At 29.2% G+C, this 15,098-nt stretch overlaps 1 protein-coding gene across 5 annotated transcripts in view; it reads right to left on the bottom strand.

Annotated features, from left to right (window-relative positions):
- LOC142321782 (myosin-IIIa-like) overlaps nucleotides 1-15,098 on the bottom strand; it is a 361,639-nt gene that overhangs the window by 237,479 nt on the left and 109,062 nt on the right. The window lies entirely within an intron of this gene.

Genomic DNA, 15,098 nt, shown 5'->3' with positions numbered 1-15,098 from the left:
TGACTAGTTTCGGCGTGACGTCTGTACGTACGTACAGATACGTATGTATCTCGCATAACTCAAAAACGATTAGGCGTAGAATGTTGAAATTTTGGATTTAGGATTTTTAACGTCTAGTTGTACATCTTCCCTTTTAATTGCAATCGACAAGACCAAAAGTTTCAAAAAAAGTCCAAAATCAAAATTCTTTTGGATTTTGGGCATTTCTTAACTGCAGTAATAAGTCCTCATTGAGAGTTTTTCAAAGATATAAGTGGTACTTATATTCATTGGTTCCAGAGTTATAGGGAAATGAAATTTTAATTAATGAAATATTTGAGTCTTACAACGGGAAGGGACATCGGTTGGAATCCGATTTCATCTAATTTTTTTTAACTTTTCTAAATTTAAATATATTTATCTATTAATTAATCTATTTTTATAATTATTATTATTTTAATCTATTTATATAATTATTAACCTCTGATTGTAAAAACAAATTACAATAAATAATAATTCAATAATAACAAAAGAAAAAAGTAATTTACAGGCGTACAAGAAATGTATGTCTCTGGTGTCCACATCAGATTTTTTTAATTATTAAAATCGAAAGGGCAATAAATAAAAGAAAAAAAACATACATTTAAGTTCTAAGAGTTGGGAATTGATTTCTTGAAAAGAGGATTTTTGGATTTATGTATGAAATGTGGTAACAAATTTGCCAAAGTTTTTTGTAGAGTACCTGTAAAGAAAATCGAAATTGGTTTTCCGCGATATCCTACCTCCTAAATGAATCTTGAAAAAAAAATTATGATCGATCCCGCACATACAGAAATATTAAAGTCAAATTTGAAGAAAATCAATTCGGTCAATCCTGATCGAGACCAAAATCAGTGCGTCACACATACATAATTATATACATACATATGTTTTTTGTCTAGATAAACAAGTTGGACCCTAAAACGTAAATATTTGCAAAAAAAAAAATCTATTTCTAAATTTTGCCACGATCATCATCATACTTTCTCCTTTAAAAAAAATGACTACTTTAGTTTTATTCGTCGGGAAAGTAAAATCTATACTTGAAATTATAATTAAATTGATCGTACTGGGCATACATTAAAAAAAAAAAAAAATAAAAAAAATACTGGTAGATCGAAAAAGATTTCAGTTTTTGAAATATGTTAAAAAGTAGGGTATGGTATTTTTATTTCGTGATTACTAAACTGTAAACAATTTTTATTAACATTTTAAATTAACAATTTACACGAATACAAAGCTGAGAGGTAGGTCACGGTAGTAAAGAAAGGCCTTTTAACATATAGCCCCGTATTTTGAAAGTGAGCTACACCTGCATATAGCACATACTGCAAATGTTCTTTTTCTCTCTTTCTCTATTTAATATCTGCATGAGTGTTAGTAAAGGACTGGTAATATGAGATCATGAACAGTAATAATTTTTATTTCGTGAAGGAAATAATAATAATAATAATAATAATAAACCTGTTTTCATCTGATTCAATTCACCGCATAACTTGATCTAGGTAGAACATTAAATGCTTGATTTCAACTATTCTTTTTTTAACGTTACATTACTTAAACTAGAAGTATGAAATTTTATTAAGTTTTTTTAGTATTTTTTTTTTTTTAATTTAATTTTAATTAAAATGCAACTAGAATACGTAAAATAACCTGTTACCATATTAATTTATATTTAACAGCCAATATTTCTTCTTCTTTTAAATTAACATTTTCTCGTTTTACAAGTTTTTAATTTATAAAAATAAAAAGTAATTAACTTGTTGCAGTCAGTACATTAACCGTTTTTTTAGTTTTTTTATGTAGGTGAAACATGATAAGTACAAAAACCTGAAGTAAAAAAAGTACCAATCAAATTTGCTTTCTCTAAAAAAAATTATTTTCACTAAACTTCCATTCATTGAATTTAACATGATTTAAGAGTTACTTTTAAAGTTGGGTCATCCACAACAAAACATATTAACAAATTTCATTCATTGAAGAACTTAATTGAAAACTTGACGTGAAATAATTGTTGATTTTGAACACGGCTGTACCATTTTCGCTAGTAACAGGTCTCATATAATTAATATATAATAATGTAGTTATAATAGTTTACTAACATTGCAGTAATACGACTAAATTAGTACGCTGCAACTTATTAATACGTCCTACGTAATACGTATATATATATGTACATCCCTTGACCAAGGGATAAATTTTTTTTTCCTCTCCATAAATAATATATAATTATGTAAGTACAATGCCTATAATTATTATTTATTTATTTATTCTCAAAGCAACAAAAAATCCTTACGATCGATTACATTCATTTTGTGATAGATGAATTTTCTAGTGTATGGAAAATACCAATACATTGACTGGGATTCGAACCTAGATCTTTACGGATGAAAGGCAATGACGCTACAACTCCTCTACAGAAATTAATAATAATAATAATTTATTAACTTTTTAAAGCAACTACAAGCTAACCACCCGTTACAATTACAGCCGCTGATTTGAGATCAATTTTTGAAGTGTGTGAAAATACCAACCCAGGACTTAGCGGATAAAATGCAGATATGCTACCACTCCATCTAAGAAGTTGACAATAATAATGCTATTTTAAATATAAATTTAGAGCTACTATATATTGATAATAACACCTATCTCAAAATTAAAAAACGGATAAATAAATCTTAAAGACAATCTTATTATCCATATTCAGTTTTTAATTTATTTTTATCTAATAAATTAATTTGTCTAATTTGGAAGTATCGAAACAGAAACAGAAATATTGTGATAGTATTTATTCACAAAATTATACTAATAATTTAGTTTAATATTTTTCTTACACGGTTGAACACGCAAGAGAAATGATTGTTGATTATAAAACCTTGGAGCGAAATAGAAAAAAAAATTCGCACGTATATCGCGCGACTTTTTGTTTTATAAATTATTACAATGCTTCTAGTTCTACGATTTGAAAGTAGAGAATATTCGTTATTATTTTTTAATAATTAAAAAATTAACATATTATAAAGCATTTCTTAATGTTTTATATATATATATATATATAAATTTTACATAATTCAGCAGATTTTCAAAAACGTTTCTTATTATAATTCGCAAAATTCCTTTTTTACATAGTTAATGGTAAGAAAGTTATAAGATAAGTTTCTCTATCACGTTATTCCGTTTTCTATCACGTTATACTGAAAAACCTTTCTAATCATTAATCTCCGAAAATAAGTCGCTTAGGGAGGGACACACAGAGGGAAAGACAGAAAGGGAAATATGAGAATGATAAGCAATTCCTCAATCTTTTAAATACATCGTAAAAAAATTAATAAAATAAATATTTATTCTATCAAGAAAATTGTTAATTACATCAATTACGTGAGCTGTGGGTAAGTGTGCTACGCCAGTGATAGAAGAAAGGAACTGCCCCATCATTTCCCTGAGGATCATACCTGAACGTGAGTGAAATCACAGCGTTTTAAAATAATTACACACACACAGAGAGAGAGAGTGAGAGAGAGTGTGACAAACAAGGAGAATTTGCCAAACTGCGGCGACTTTAAATAACTTTTCAACCGTTAAACACAGAAAAATTGGATTTAAGAAACGTAATATCTCAAAGTATCTGTTTTTCAGTATGAGATCACCACACCACAAGTACTCGAAAGAAGCAGCAACTCAAAAATATTAAATGGAAAGTGTAACGCTGTGACAAAATTTTGACGTAAAAACTTCAAATTACAACCACAACCATAAAGATTGCGAGCATCTACTTCACACCTAGTCTCAACAGTTTTCTACAAACGCGTAAATTTGTACGCCCCTTTTGACAATAGCATAGGTATGCCAATTATAAATGGTCTCTAATTTGATTAGGATTGTCAGTTTAAAGTTTTTCATGTCAGTTGTTGAAGATTTGTTTTCCTTTTCATTGCCATTAAAATTATATGTCAAAATCCTGCTTCGTAGGATCGTATATATATATATATATATATATATATACACTAGCGTGCCCCACGACGTGGGCAGTGTCGCGACGTCGCCCACAATATAGATGTAGCTTCAGTCGCAATGCTTTTTTTAATAGCAAACTTATTTTTTTATAAATAAAAAATATTTAATCAACAATATTATATGTAGATTTTCATTAAATCTTAATAAAACGGTAAATTAATATTTTTATGAAAAATACTGAAGGTATATACGATAAACAATGAATTGTTACCCAAAACTTAAATAAAGGAAAACAAAAAAAGGAAGATAAGAAAATTGAACAATATTTGTTAGACCAATCCATTTTATGAATGAATTAAAATAGTTCAATATAAAAGTCCAATAAAGATAAACAAAAAATTTATTAAAAATCCCAAATCTAGCATCCCTATCGCGGCTTCTCCCGTGATCTATGGTTACTTGCGCTTCCCGTCTCTATCAGAGTGACATGGCTCGCTTCGCTCTCCCTTCCCGTTTTCTCACGTTTCCCTTTTCTTCTCCCGTTTCTCTTTCCCTTACTTCTCTTTCCCCATTTCCATTTCTCCCTCCCTCTTTCCTCTTTTCTTTTTTCTCTTTTCCCTTTAATTTTCCTTTTCCCCGTTTCCTCCTTTTTCTTTTTCCCATTCTTCCCTTTTTACCCTCTTCCCTTTTACCTTTTTCGATTTTTCCCTTTCTTCCTTCTTCCACGGTTTTCGATTCCAGTTGGTTTACGATGAATTACGGTATAGGTTCATTTTGCCAAATGTTTTGTTATTTCTAATTTATAAACAAATCCTTTTCCGGACACGTGTTTATTATGAACTTTTTTCATTATTTTAAGCAGAGAAATACAGCTGTAAAATTTAACGGCATTCTTCTGCAGCACTCACACACTCATTCTGTCGCTCTGCGCGCGCGCACACATTGTATTAATATTATATATTAGACAGACGTAATGAATTACTTCATTTCCTTGCTTTACCTACGTACGCTTTTAATCTCAATCAATTTTTTTGCATCTGACATCTTCAATTATTTGCTTTACATTTCTAATTTTTAATTTAATTATTTATCTTTAATTTAATTTAATATTATTTTATTTAATTTTAATTAAATTTATTTAATCCCCTTCCTCTTCCCCAATTTCCCTTCCTCTTTTATTTTTTATCGTTCCCCTTTCAATTTCCTTTTTTCCGTTTTTCCTTTTCCCAATTTCCTTGTTTTTCTTTTTTCCATTTTTCCCTTCTTCCCTTTTACTTTTTTCGATTTTTCCCTATTTCCCTTTTCCGATTTTCCCTTCTTCCCCGTGAGTAAATCGGTCCAGTGGTTTTTTAGTCTATAGCGGACACACATATCCGAAACATTGCAATGGAACTGTAAAATATTTAGTATGTATGTTGTTTTTACGTCCAACAGATAGCGCTGTTAACACGAAATTTAGTTAAATCGATTTGAACCCCTTAAAATCAAAATTTCGCAAAATCCTTTCTTAGTCCTACTTACTTAATCCTACTTAAATATACGAAGATACCCTGAAAATGTCAAGTCTCTACCTATAATCAATTTGGTTGTACGTTGATTATGAGTCAGTGAATCAGTCAGGACATTCTCTTTTATATAAGAGATATATATATGCATATACTAGCATCTACGTCGCGGCTTCGCCCGCGCTTTATGGTTACTTGAGCTTCCCGTTACGGTCAATATTATTTATTTTTATGCTTTTTTATTAAGTAACCAGAGGCAGGGGCAACCAATTACGTCGCATATACAGTAACTGTAGCAATGCTGTGGTGGTGAGCCGGCCGCGTCGTACACCGTCGCACCCCTTAAAAAATCGAAATTGAAAAAACTCAAAAACGGTTATTAGATGTTTACTTATAGAGTATGTATAAATAAGCCCCTAAGTGAATGCCTTGTTTAGTATAGTCGGAAAAGGGGAAAATTTGCAATCATTATTGAAAATGTTTTTACCTTTCTTCTTCAAATTTCAAAATCGAATTTCGAAAAATCTAAGAATTGATTGTTATATATTCACATGAAGATTACACACACCAAAAATCCAGGATTATATCTTCATGTATAACAGAGAAATTAAAAAATGTAGCCCGTTTCGATAAAATTCAAAAATCCATTTTAATCATTTCAAAAGATTTTGTAATTGGTTTTAAATGTACAAATGATGATTACCCACACTAAAAATCAAGTGGATATCTTCATACGTTACCAAAAACATAAAAAAATAGTAAATTTATTGTTACTCAATTTTAACAATCTGAACTCGGAATATCAAAATATCCTTTAGTGCGCACTTACACAGTAAGAAAAACGTGTATTCAAATTGTCATCAATTTATCTTCAGTAGTCTTTGCTGAGCGTTGTTTAATCAGTTTGTCAGTCAGTTAAGACAAGTTGCTTTTAAATATATATATAAATATACTAGCAGACACGGCAATGCTTCGCTATTGCAAGATTTGAGTATATTTATAAATCAACACAATTGAATGTTTGATAATACATTAACAAAATGACATTACGGAACTTCAGAAATTAAACCTTTCCTTTTTTCCTTTTCTCCCTTTTCCTTTTTCTTCTTTTCTACATTTTCCTTTTTCCCATTTTCATTTTTACCATATTACATTTACCTTTCCCCTATTCCCCTTTCCCATTTTCCCCTTATATTTTTTTCCGCCACTCCTCTTTCCCTTATTTACCTTTTTTTCTCTTTTCACCTTTCCATTTCCTTTTCCTCGTTTTCCCTTTTTCCTTTTCTCCATTTTCCCTTTTTCGATTTTCCCTTATCCTATTTTTCCGTTTCTCCCTTTTCTCTGCGCGTAAATCAGTACAGCAGTTTTTTAGACTGTAGCAGACACACATATCGGAAACATTGCAATGAAATCGTAAAACATTTAGTATAGCGTGTGTTGCTTTTACGTCCAACAGATAGCGCTGTTTTTCAAAAAGATGCATGTTTTTACTTGTCACAGGTGTGATATCTTAAGCATATAAATAGTAGGTATATAAAAACACAAGCGTATTCGAATGCAACGTTGTGTCAAAATTTCAAAGCAATCGGTGAAGAACTTTCGGAGATTTAAGATTTTGAACAAAAGGACATTTACATTTTTATATATATATATATATATATATATATATATATATATATAGAGGGAGAGAGAGAGAGAGAGAGAGATTGATGGAGAGAGGGTGACTAAAGTCATTTAGGGTACAAAAAATTTATTCTATTTTTTAATTGCTGCTTCTTTTTAAATTTCTTAAAAAATTAATATTAGTCCTTTAAAAATAAACCTTTAAAATTTTCTTTTACATAAATTCATCAGATTTATTAAATAGATCAGTAATTTATGCAAAATGTAAAGGGAAGCATAATAATAAATTTCATTTTTTTATGCCGATGTATAGAGCTTTGAAGAAGTGTACATTATTATTTTTGTTAAAAAAAAATCATAAATAAAAACGAATAGAAATGTTAACATTTTTTCTTTTTTACAAAATAAACATTACTAAATATTTACAAACGACTAAATATACTCGATCTTTGACAGAGAAAATATTGACATCCCATCTTTGCTTTCCTAGAATATCCTCTAACTTTATGCTCCAGGATAAAAATACTATATTTCCTACTGGAAATTATGTAATACCGGCAAATTAATTTTACATAATAAATATTTCGAATAATTTGTACTAATTCGCATAGTGCGTACTTTTTAACTTGATAAATTAGTAGGGAAATTATTCTTTAAGTGTTGATCAGTTAAAGACTCCTAATAATGATTGGACATCATAAAAAATCATTTTTTTATGTTCAAAAAGGAAAATTATGAAAAACAGAATTATAAAATCACAAATTACAGTTAAATTAAGGGCTAAATTTAAATTTATTGCGTTAGCGTTGTAAGGTTATAATTTCTCTGTCCATGAATTAATCAATTTTGATATTAATTATTTAAATAATAATATGCGTTGCTTGTTATAATGGTTATTTATTATTCATAAGAAACGGATAATAGATCGAACCAAGCTGATGAACCGATTGCGTACTGGACCAATACAGTTAGAAAGGGAAATTCTCGTCTGTAGTGGAAATAGTGTACAGTATTTAAACCGTAGTTCGAAAGTATACCCCAGATAATATTTTCTCTCAGCATTATTATTATTATTTTTACGCATTGGCTACACACATGATAATTGAATCTATCTTAACAATAAATAGGGTCAATAAAAATATATTAAACGTTTACCGTCGAAGGGCGATAATATCGCTAAACTTGTAGGCGTATGTAACGGGATAGGATCCACCATCATGTGATATCTGTACGATTATTGGTACCGATTTAACCAATCATATTTCACGCTCTTCATTTTCATCATTCTTTCACTTTATTTTATTTATAATCATAACTTTCTACTTTATTTAATTCCTTTAAATTATTAGTTTGTTAGTAATACAAGTAAGTTTGTTGTAAATACAAGTTATTTATTACAAGTAGTTAGTAATTTGGTAAAAAAAAAAACTAATGTGCAATTTATGTTAATTGGCTTTTATTATGATATAAAATAATATTATAATGAAGAAAGCTACAAAGACTTACATAACTTTCCCGACCGGTATTTCAGTTAAACTATATTATTTAAAAATATTAATGACTTTTCTATTATTACGAGTACTATTATTTAAAATCAATCAAATCAATTATAAAACTATAAAACTGAAAACGATTCTAGATAAAGAATTTAGTAAACAATTTTAGAAATCAGTTTCTATAGAATATTTCAAAAGAAATATTTTACTAGATGATAGAGGGTGTCGAATGTAATAATATTTATTTCGTGTAAAAATTAACATCTCGTACGATTCCCTTGTGAGGAAATATTTTAATTAAATTTCGTGCATTAAATAAAATCGATTTAATATTAGAAGAAAAGTAATTAATAAAATGTGAAATCGAATACATCCTTTCCCATTTATCTGTAGGTGCCTAAAACTTAGAACAATTAAGATCTTATGTATATTTTAAATCTATCTATATATACTTAGCTTAATTTTAAGCTTAATGGTTAAGCCGGTTTACATATTGAGCAAATTCTAATATTAATGTAGGTACGACTTGAACCTCTTGTCGGATCGAGGCAAAAATAATACAGAAGTTACAACTTATGTAGACGATCGTTTTTTCCAAGTTTCATGAGTAATGCCACGATTTTTCCTATATTTGCTAGTAAAGCCACGATTTTCGCATATTTGCGAAAATCCCACTATTATTCGCATATTTGGATGTAATGATATGATTTTTTTACATATTCGGGTGTAATGCAACGACTTTTAGAGCATATTTGCGTGTTTTGCAACCATTATTTGGAAATATAAGTGTGTAATGCCACGATTTTTTGCATATTTTGGTGTAATGATACGATTTCTCTCTTTTTTGAGTGTAAAGACACAATTTTTCGCATATTTCATATGCTTTTAAAACATATGACAAAAACTATAAAATAATTAATCTAATTACACCCACCCCTTTAAGTCTAATCAACATAAATGTAAGTATTGTAAACAACTCATACAGTACAGTATAATTACTGTTCTCTATCTAACTTACTGTTTTGTTTTCGTTTCATCACAGATTTTTCGGGCTTATCTAAAGGAATTTTCTGAATGATTTTTAAGAATAATTTTCTTACCTTTCCTAACACTATAATAAGTTAAGATGGCAGCAGCCACAATCTAAATAAACTGTTTTCATTAATACATTATGTCATGATTACCTAATCATTTATTAATTACATCTCATGTAATTAATTTCAATATAATTTTGTAAACATCAGTTACAGTTTTGAGTTTCTTTAAGAGATCGTCATAACTGAGAGAAAGAATTATGTAATAAATTTTAGCATACTCGAACATTAAAAAGCATTAAAAATGTAAAAATTAATAATTAAAAAATGTATCTTGTAATTCGATTACGTTTTTTAGTTGTAAGTAGTTTGGTTTCTGTCTGCGGTCACTTATTTTTTTTTAATTGATAATTCTTTTATTATTCAAAAATTATAAATTTTTCTCAAATTTCACTTTAGTAAAAGCGTTAGAAACTGAATTTTGAATAAATTACGTAACCATCAATAAAAAAACAATTACATAATTTTTCAACTGTTAAACAAAGAAAAATGAAATATAGCAAATGTTACCTCGATATATTTTTTGATATAACCCTACAACCCAAGCAATAAGGAAAAACAACCCAAAAAATTTTAAATGCAAATAGCAGGATTGCGACAAATTTTTTAAAATGATTTTAAAAAACAAAAGTTTTCTCGTAAAACACTTCGGGTTACAACGATTTTAATCAAAAATGGAGGTTATTTAATAATTAGTTCATAGCTAGTTTTAAAATTGGCTTTCAGTACATTTCATGTAATGGTCTCTTAAAAAAAAATATATATATCAAATTACGAAATTTATTAAGTTTGCAGTTTTTCACCTTCAAAGTGACGACCAATTTTGAAAGCTAGATGTGAAAATATTCTTTCTATTCCGTCTGCTAATTCCACATACATTGTTCCATATTTCTTTGTGCTATCCGCAGCTTCTGTAATGATTGAACGGCTAACGTCCAAGGTTTTCTTCCATAGATAAGGACTAGCGATGCATTGATCAAAAATCTTCTTTTTAAGGTAAAAGGAAAGCTTGTTCTCGAAGATGATATTAGTCTCCCAAATGCCTTCTACCCAAGCCTACCTCGTCGATCAAGTTCTTTGATTTTATCACCCTCAGTTGACCAAGATATATGCAATGATCTACCTGTTCTAGTTGTTTTCTAGAGATAATTCCCCCCCCCCTTGGGGGGGGGGAATTATTAAATATTTGAAAAAAATATAAAAATTAAAATATTTGGAAAAATTAAATATTTGGTCAAGGGAAAGGCATTCAGTGCCTTTCCCTTGACCAAATATTTAAATAGTTAAAATTTTATTTGGCTACAACTCTGGAACCAATGAAAATAAATACCACTTATGATATATCGTTGAAAAGCTCTCAATGTGGGCTTATTACTGCAGTTAAGAAAAGTTCAAAATACAATTTTCTTTTGGATTTTGGGCTTTTTTGGTCACTTTTGTTTCAGTCGATTGCAATAAAAAGGGAAGGTGCACAACTAGATGTTATAAAAGTCCTAAATGCAAAATTTCAATACCCTACGGCTAATCGTTTTTGAGTTATGCGAGATACATACGTATGTATAGACGTCACGCTGAAACTAATCAAAGTGGATTCAGGGATGGTCAAAATGGATATTTCCGTTGACAACTGAAAACCGAAATTTTTGGCGACCACAATATTTCGTACAAGGAAGTAAAAACAACATAATTTTATCCAATTAATAATAGAATTAAATAATTTTGTACTATTGCATTTTAATTAATTACTTAGCGTTATAGAAATAATAGATTTATAGTTGCAACTAAAATACATTAAGATAATCAGAGATCTCAACCCTTGGCAAAAGGTACTTGCTTATCTTATTATGTACACCCAATAAAAGAAGACTTATTTCTTGTTATTTGAAGTCGTTTACGATGAATTTTACCTATATATTTTTTCCAAATATTTAATCCGATATCTTTAAAGAACAGATTGCTGAAAAATAAATCTTTTCTGTTTTATTGTAGCGTATAATTTAAAATTGAACTAGGAAAATGTATGGAAATTATAACAACAGGAAACTGATAAGTAAATCAAATAAATGACCTCTTAAATGTAAATTACAAAAATGTTATCAGAATCTTAAAAAAGATAAATAAAACAATTAAAAGTAAAATTATAGATACGGAATTATAAAATTTGAACTTGTTGATAGCTCACTGTGTAAACAAACTTGAACCTGTTTCACTGTTATAATGTACTGTAAAAAGGTTGCTAAACATAGCGGTGCTTACATGCATCGCCAGTTTTACAAAATTATTTTACACCGGAAATAGATAAATGTTACGTTACGGTTTTTAAACTTTAAAAAAAGTTTCTTTCTTCCTTGTTGATCATGACTAACGCCAAAGATAATTTAACACGCAATTATTATAAAATTATATAAACCCTTTTATAAAAAAAAAATGTAATATGAGTACTACTTTTTACTTCCTTGTACGAAGTAAAGGAAGTATTGTGATCGCGAAAAATTTAGGTTTTCAGATTTCAACGGAAATATCCTTTTTGACAATCCCTGATTCCATTTTGACTAGTTTCGACGTGACGTCTGTACGTACGTATATATATCGCATAACTCAAAAAGGATTAGCTATAGAATGTTGAAATTTTGGATTTAGGACTGTTGTAATATCTAGTCGTGCAAAATAAAAAAAAAAGTATTTTGGAAATTTTTTTAGCTGCAGTAACAAGCCCTCATTGAAAGCTTTTCAATGATGTAAGTTGTTTCTTATTTTCACAGGTTCCAGAGTTATAGCCAAATAAAATTTTATTTAATGAAATATTTGGATCTTACAAGAGGAGGCACATCGGTTCGAATCCGACTTCATCTCCTTTTTTTAACCTTTTTTCTTTTTTTTAAATTTAAATACACTGATTTATTAATAATTATTATTCTCGGACTGAAAGAAAAATCAAAAGTTATCAGTTAAATAAAATTTTATGTACTTTCGTTTTAATTCAAACGTTTTTATAGAGATTAATATTTATTAATAACTCAATATATTTAAATTTAAAAAAAAAAGTTAAAAATAAATATATGTATATGAAGTCGGATTCGAACCGATGTGTGCATGGTTACGGATCCGACACGTTCCAGTTACACCGCATAACTACTTCACTGACGTGAAACAAAATTAATATATAAACTAATATAAAATACTGATATAGACACCACAAAAAAAATGTGATTGTACACCACAATGCAATTGTGTGACTTTCCATTTTATTAAAGAATTGGAGGATTGTATTTCGCTTTCAAATGAAATAAGTTTAAATGAAGTGCAGCAGAAAATGGGTATATGCAATTTAATAGGCGTACAAGGAAGTCATGTGGTGTCTACATCAGATTTGTTTTAGTTTTATTGTAATGCCACTTGACTTGTAGGCAAAAAATAAGTATCTTAAACAGATAATATATCTTCTTAAATGCGATACACGGATTTTAATTATTGATAAGCTATTAATGATGCCATCTTATAAAATAAACAATTTCTCAATTTGCTTTGCAAAGCTATTTTCAAATAATAAATTTTCGTTTGCCGATCACCTTGGCTGAGTAGGTAGCATCTCGGCATTTCGTGCGGAAATCCCGGGTCCGAATCCCGAAAAGGGATGGTATCTTTTTATATGTTACCGATTTCCACATGGCTAATGACCACATCTGTTGATGCTCACTCTTTCATAACAAAACCATTTTCGTTTTTAAATTAATTCTTATATGTTAAATTTAATATTCAAGGATTAAATTTAATTTTTGTTTTTATTTATTTTTAATAATTGATTTATTTTTCTAAAATATTTTCCAACATTGAAATGATTTCTACTTGTTTTGGTCTAAATTATAATACAACGTTTCGGTGTATTTTGTTTTTTAATAAAAGTCAAATTACATTAAATTCTTCATGTTCAGCCGACGCTATTTACATAGATATAATTTCTCAGTTAAATTCCCCACATAATTTTATTTATTTACTGACAATTTAAAAAATTTATTCCGAGTTAAACCTAAAAAAATTGTATTTTCCTACATCAAGTTTTTATATTTTATAATAATTTTCTCAAAAATTACTAGAGATACAGTTCAGCGACCTATTTTATTCAATTTTAGAGGTAAAAAACCATAAAAAACATCAAATTTACATCTTAACTTAGATTCAAAAAATTTCAGCATGGCTTCATTTTACAACTGGAGTAGAAATCCGACTTTTAATCTTTGAATACCTTCAAAAAAATCAGCTGTCAATTTTTCGCAAGCTACAACACGAAAACGAAGTGTTTCCAGATCTGTCTTTGTTTTTTGCTATTTGTAAAAGGAATATTTTTTCACGAAAATATAGTAGAAAACTGGAGGAATTTATCACGATATGTTAAGTGAATCTACTCGAGTTGTGTCTCAACTCGATGGAGATAATAAGAACTTGTCTCTCACTTGCATACAAGATGAGTTCTGCCGCACAGGCATATAGAATTCGAAATTATCTGGATAAACATCTTCTTAAGACGATAGATTTACAATGCAAGTTATGCAGACATGGCGTTGATACACTGGTCACCAAGAAATCCAAACTTAACGCCTTCTGACTATTTTTTTTGAGGTTTAATAAAAGACAAAGAGTTTTTGTCTCTTCCCTTCCTCTTGATGTAGAGACTTATAACGTATCACAAAACGCTGTTGCTAATGTTGAGCGGAATATCGTTTTATGTGTTCGGGATGGAGTACTCATGGAACATTTGTGAATACAAAATTACACCATGTAAGTAATAATCTCTGTATTTAAAAAAATACATTCTTTATAAATCATCGAAAAAGCCCATTTCCTTCGTATCACCTGTACCTTTTTGGTTAGTAAATTATTAATTTGTTGTTTTACACGGACTTTTATATGACTGTACCTTATGCAAATCATGGGAGATATAAGTAACACTAATCTGCTTTCTTTACAAGTATTGCGTTCATCATATAGCCACTCCCTGTGGAGAGCAGTATGAACGTGTAACTTGCCTGAATTCAGTGAGCTTGATATTCGAATATGCAACGGAATTAGACTAATCGAAGAAGGCAACGGGAAACCACTTTACTCCTCATTCTTCTCTTTTTAACTCTTTCATGGACTGTTGTTACCCTAAAAAATAGCTATGCCGTTTCCGGTAGTGTTTGTTTTATATCAGAATGTCAACAACTATTACGATTAACGGAATCAACAAATATCTTCCTGAATAGTAATATAATAAGCATAATAAGATAACTGCATTGCATATAAGATTTTTTTCCTCGTTTAACCTCCGGGATCACCGTTAGATATTGCTTCAAAGGATGAGATGAATGATTTGAAGCGTGTGTGAAAATGCCATGCCTGACCGGGATTCGAAACCGGGACCTCCGGAT

Source organism: Lycorma delicatula, chromosome 3 (assembly GCF_047948215.1).
Source record: "Lycorma delicatula isolate Av1 chromosome 3, ASM4794821v1, whole genome shotgun sequence".
In the NCBI taxonomy this organism is placed as follows: Eukaryota; Metazoa; Arthropoda; class Insecta; order Hemiptera; family Fulgoridae; genus Lycorma; species Lycorma delicatula.
This window is presented reverse-complemented; position numbering and strand designations above follow the sequence as displayed.